Raw genomic sequence first — 5,206 nt, 5'->3', positions numbered from 1 at the left:
TGAATATGTGATAAATTTGCTTCTTTTTTAGATTTGTCACCAACAATTGATTATTTGAAACAATGTTGATCTTGATAATGGTGATGATGGTGAGGATGATTGTAAAACATTGAGTGATAGTGATGGTTATAGGATGTTGGTTGATATTAGGAGGACAGTGGTTATGGTGATGAAGATGGTCATTATGAGGATGATGATGATGATGATAATGATGACGACGATGTTAATGATGACTATGATGTGAAAATAATGATGATGATTATTTTGATGATCATGATGATTGTGATGATGATTAGAATGATGATGACAACATTTGACAAGCAAAAAAGGGTTTTTAACCCAAAATTAAGGGTACAGCATTTCGTCCACGAAAAAAAAGAAATTGAAAATAAAAAAGAGTTCTTCAATTTCAAAAGGAAGGGCACACTTTGTTTTGTATAACGACATTTTAATATCACAAATTTTGATTGTGCCTCTCAATAGGGGGGGGGGGCACGGACCGACTTTGCCCCCCCCCCCGGCTCCGCCAGTGGTGATGATGATTATGATAATTAAGTGATAATGAGGGTTAAGATGTCGGTTGTTATAGTGAGGACATTGGTTATGGTGATGAAGATGGTCATTATGAGGATGATGATGACGAGGCGTGTGTTCACCATTAAGAATTTTGACAATTAATTTGTTGATAGATTTGATGATGATGATATATTGATGATTAGTATCTCAATTTAAGCTGACGATATATGGTAAACACGACAAAATAAATAGTGAAATATGACCCTCATAAAAAATATGTGTGTGATCAGGGTAATAATTGGGGATCATCAATGTCATAACTGTCTTTATATCAAATTCATGTAATCACGTCGGCATGACGGCACCATCTTCCGATAAAATGACACGGGGGTTCATGTAATATCAAATGGGATTAAATGTCTAGACAAAATACATTAAATGCCATGTAGTAAGGACACAACTCATATTTGACGGACGAGTAGTGTTCTATGAATATAAAAACGAGGGATCTGGCCTGATGGGAGACTGGACACCTTGTTATCAGTAGATGACGATTTCAAATATCCCGCCTATAGATTGGTAATAATTTGTAAAACTTATTTTACACGTACCGAACATGTGATCCTATTCACTGGGTGAATAACTTCCCTCCTTAAAAAAAGGCATGTTGCCACCAATCTGACAGTTACCTTTGTATCATTCAGAGACACTGTTGTTCAGTTGGCTTGTGGGAGCATGGACCCCACAAAAAAGTCACGACCAAGAGACAAAAAAGGAAAGGAAAGGGGAAGGGGTGAAATATGATATAATTTTCTAAATATTTTCCAAAGATATATCACAAAATCAGATTTTTGTATAACAAAAGGTCAAATCTTTTGTTCGCTTGCTTCGTTCACTCGCATATTTAAAAAAAATGTTACCGCATATGCACCCTTATTTTTCTCGGGGCTCATTGCGCTACTGATCAGTTGTTTGTGCTTCTTATACAAATTACAATCAAGGACGTCACTGAAATCGTCAGAGCTTAACATCTAATTAGTGCTGACATCCTTTATGAGCCCCCCCCCCCCCCGAGTCCCCGCAAATCAACATTTTTTTCCCTAAATGCGTATTGGGTTGTTCCAAAGACTAGTGGACTTTTTCGTATTTAAAGTATGGGGCCCATTCTTTTGGCTTAACCACTCTGTTTCTCTCATCTCTGAGTGTTATTTAGAAACCAGAAAATTGCACACTAGGACCAAGTAAAAATAAGCCACACTGTAAAAACTGTGGTGTTAAAACTAAAACAAATTGGTGTTAATAGAGGACCACACCCTGAGGTGTTAAAATTGCACCCTAGAGATAGAACATAACACCAAAGAGTGTTAATGTAACAACCAAAGGTGTTGTAATAACACCTATAGGTGTAAAACTAACACCACCAACTTAACACCGGTGTAAAATAATCGGTGTGGTTTTCCTTTACACTGTTAGAAAATTTATCCTTATAATAAAAGAAGTTCCTGCAGCAGAGTCTCGAGAACACCTGTAATCTTACCGAATTGCGTAATCCTACAGGAAATTGGTATTTGATGTATGGAATCTTACAAATTTCCTTGAATAAAACACCCTTTTCCCCCTTTTTAAACAGACCTGTTCTGTTCAATTGCAGAAAAATTCTTGTTTTATGAATTTACAGAATGGTTCTGTTATTGCTTTCTACAAAATCTTCTGTTTATTTTCTGTAAAATCACGGTTATTTTAACAGTGTATGTGCACCGGTTAACACCACAGTTTTTGCTGTGCATGATTTACATTTCGATTAAGGCCTATAAAACCACCCTTTTCGGGGTAAAAATCAATTTCTATACGTTAACATACAAACAAAATGACACCTATTTACGCGAAAGAATTACGACATGTGTATAGGCCCACACAAAGTCAGAAAAGACAACGGTCCTTCAATGTTCCACTAACAATCAAGTCAAAATTTGCCTAGTTAATATGGAAAGTGTGCAAGTAGTGGTAAGATAATTTGGCTGGCTCTTTCGATTCCATGAAAGCCTCACGAACTTGCTATTACTTTTTCATTTATTCTATTGACCAGATTCCAGACGAAATTCTTCTTCTTAATATTTTGGTCATCTATAAGTGCCCGTCGGTGGAAGTTTTTAAGAAAGGTTTGCGTTTGACGTGAAAGGTTAAGTCCACCTCAGAAAAATGTTGATTTGAATCAATAGAGAAAAATCAGACAAGCACAATGCTGAAAATTTCATCAAAATCGGATGTAAAATAAGAAAGCTATGACATTTCAAAGTTTTGCTTATTTTCAACAAAATAGTTATATGAACGAGCCAGTTACATCCAAATGAGAGAGTCGATGATGTCACACACTCACTATTTCTTTTGTGTTTTATTGTTTTAATTATACAATATTTCAATTTTTACGAATTTGACGATCAGGACCTCCTTGCCTGAAGCACAAAAAGTTAAAATAATGGAATTCCACGTGTTCAGGGAGAAATGAACTTCATTTCACATGACAATGACGAGAAAATAACAATATTTCATAATTCATATAATAAAATACAAAATAAATAGTGAGTGAGTGATGTCATCAACTCTCTCATTTGGATGTTACTGGCTCGTTCATATAACTATTTTGTTGAAAATAAGCGAAACTTTAAAATGCCATAACTTTCTTATTTTACATCCGATTTTGATCAAATTTTCAGTGTTATGCTTGTTGAATTTTTCTCTTTTTATTCAAATCAAGTTTTTGTTGGGGTGGACGTTCAAATCGTAACACGAAGAGTGCCATATTTGAAAACTTAATCACTTTGGTCCACGTGGAGGCTAAATATGCGAGGAAACAACTAGGTTTATCGGTACATGTGATTTTTTTTGTGGGATTGTGAAAATCGCTCATTTGCGTATAACTGTCCAATGATGCAAAGAGATTTGTGCAAAGACGTTATCAGTAATCAAGATATTGTTAGATAATTCGTTTTTCTGATTTCGAAACAAAAAAGGCAAAAAAGAAATATGGAGTGAAAATTGACTATATTTTCGAAAATTAAAACAGAAGAACGGTAATTTTTTCAATATTTTGATTAAAAAATGAAATATGTAAAAACGGGAAAACAGAAAACGGTTGATTTTTCCGTTTTAGTGTTTTTACATATGTATTTCTGAAAAACACACAACTGAATCGACATTTTCGTTTCCTTTTCTGTTTCGCATTCACGAAACAGCAAATTTAATCGAAACTCTCGTTTCCTTTTTGCGTTTAGAAATCAGAAACAAAAATTATCTGATCGTACCGCCGTCAAGGTAAGATTACATAATTCACTTCCTTTGGCTAAGCGGAATATTGAAGACTGCTGTAGCTTTCGCAAAAGGGGTGGAGCCAGAACTAACCACCTATGGCTGGCCGGCCTTGTCAAACCTTGATGTGAACAACTATGTATCTCATTTGCACGTGTACCGCGATAAGATATAAGATTAATATTTTAGATCCACCCGAAAGACCCACCCAAATGTTTGCATTATCATTTTATCATCCTATACAGTGCGTATCAAAGAAAAGTTTACACTTTGAAAAAATCCTGTAAAATTATACATTTGTAATATCCTGAAGATTGTTCCACATTTTAACATTGGTACAGGTCCATTAAAGCAAATGACGATATAACTGTCGAAAAATATTTCCGCTTGAGTGAGCACCACTTACTTTTGAAAAGTTAGTGAAAAATGATTTGCGCAGAAATTTGAAATAGTTATGCGAATAAAAGTAGCCCTTAATCATGAAGCACACATGAAGATATCTTTCACATTGTTTGACTTGTTTCCTTTCCCATAACACTTCGAACAGTGCATTTTGCCCCACCCCACTCCCCCACACACCGAGGCCATCGTGACAATATTTTGCTATACACTGAGCTGTGATTTACATGAAATGGCTTAAGCTTGATTTTCATTTTGTTAATCATTGCTAATCTTGGGAAAAGTGTGGAGAAACAAGTATTAAATGAAAAATGAAATGTAAATCAACTTTCAATGATAAAAACTTGATGAAAAAAATGCTGGAGATGTCTGATATAAGCTTTTGTTCAGATTCAGTTATGTCCTCAGATCCAGCTGCCACAAATAGGGTAAAGGTTGTGCTTATTAAGTGTTGAAATTTCAATTTGGGTGGCAAAATTGTCACAAAATGCTTGAATGTATCCGTTTTATTCCAATTGACTAAAAGTGCAAGGGAAATGTATGATAAATCCTTCGTAGTGTCAGTTTGATTTCGTCCTTTCGACTTGACACAGCATGAAAACGAGCATTTCTGCGCAAACAGATTTCTGCGAGCTTTACAGAAATGGACAGTGCTCACTCAAGTGTAACATTCTGACAAAACTTTTTTCTTTCATTGGATAGATGAGACCCAAACCCAAGATCATATGTGAAAAAATTACCCACGTGTTGTGTATTTTTTAATTCCCAGGACTTTTTCAAAGTGTAAACTTTTTTTTATACGCACTGTATAAAACTACATGTGTGATTATAAGGCATAAACCAATGTATTAAAACTAAGATGGGTAGATATAGAGAGGAGATGCTTCATTTTTGCTGGGGCATAATTTAAAATAAAGGTGGATTTTGTTAACATCAAGGTTTGACAAGGCCAGCCAGCCATATTTGCTTAGTTCTGGCTCCGTCC

Source organism: Lytechinus variegatus, chromosome 5 (genome assembly GCF_018143015.1).
Source record: "Lytechinus variegatus isolate NC3 chromosome 5, Lvar_3.0, whole genome shotgun sequence".
Classification (NCBI taxonomy): Eukaryota; Metazoa; Echinodermata; class Echinoidea; order Temnopleuroida; family Toxopneustidae; genus Lytechinus; species Lytechinus variegatus.
Note: the sequence above shows the minus strand (reverse complement) of the source record.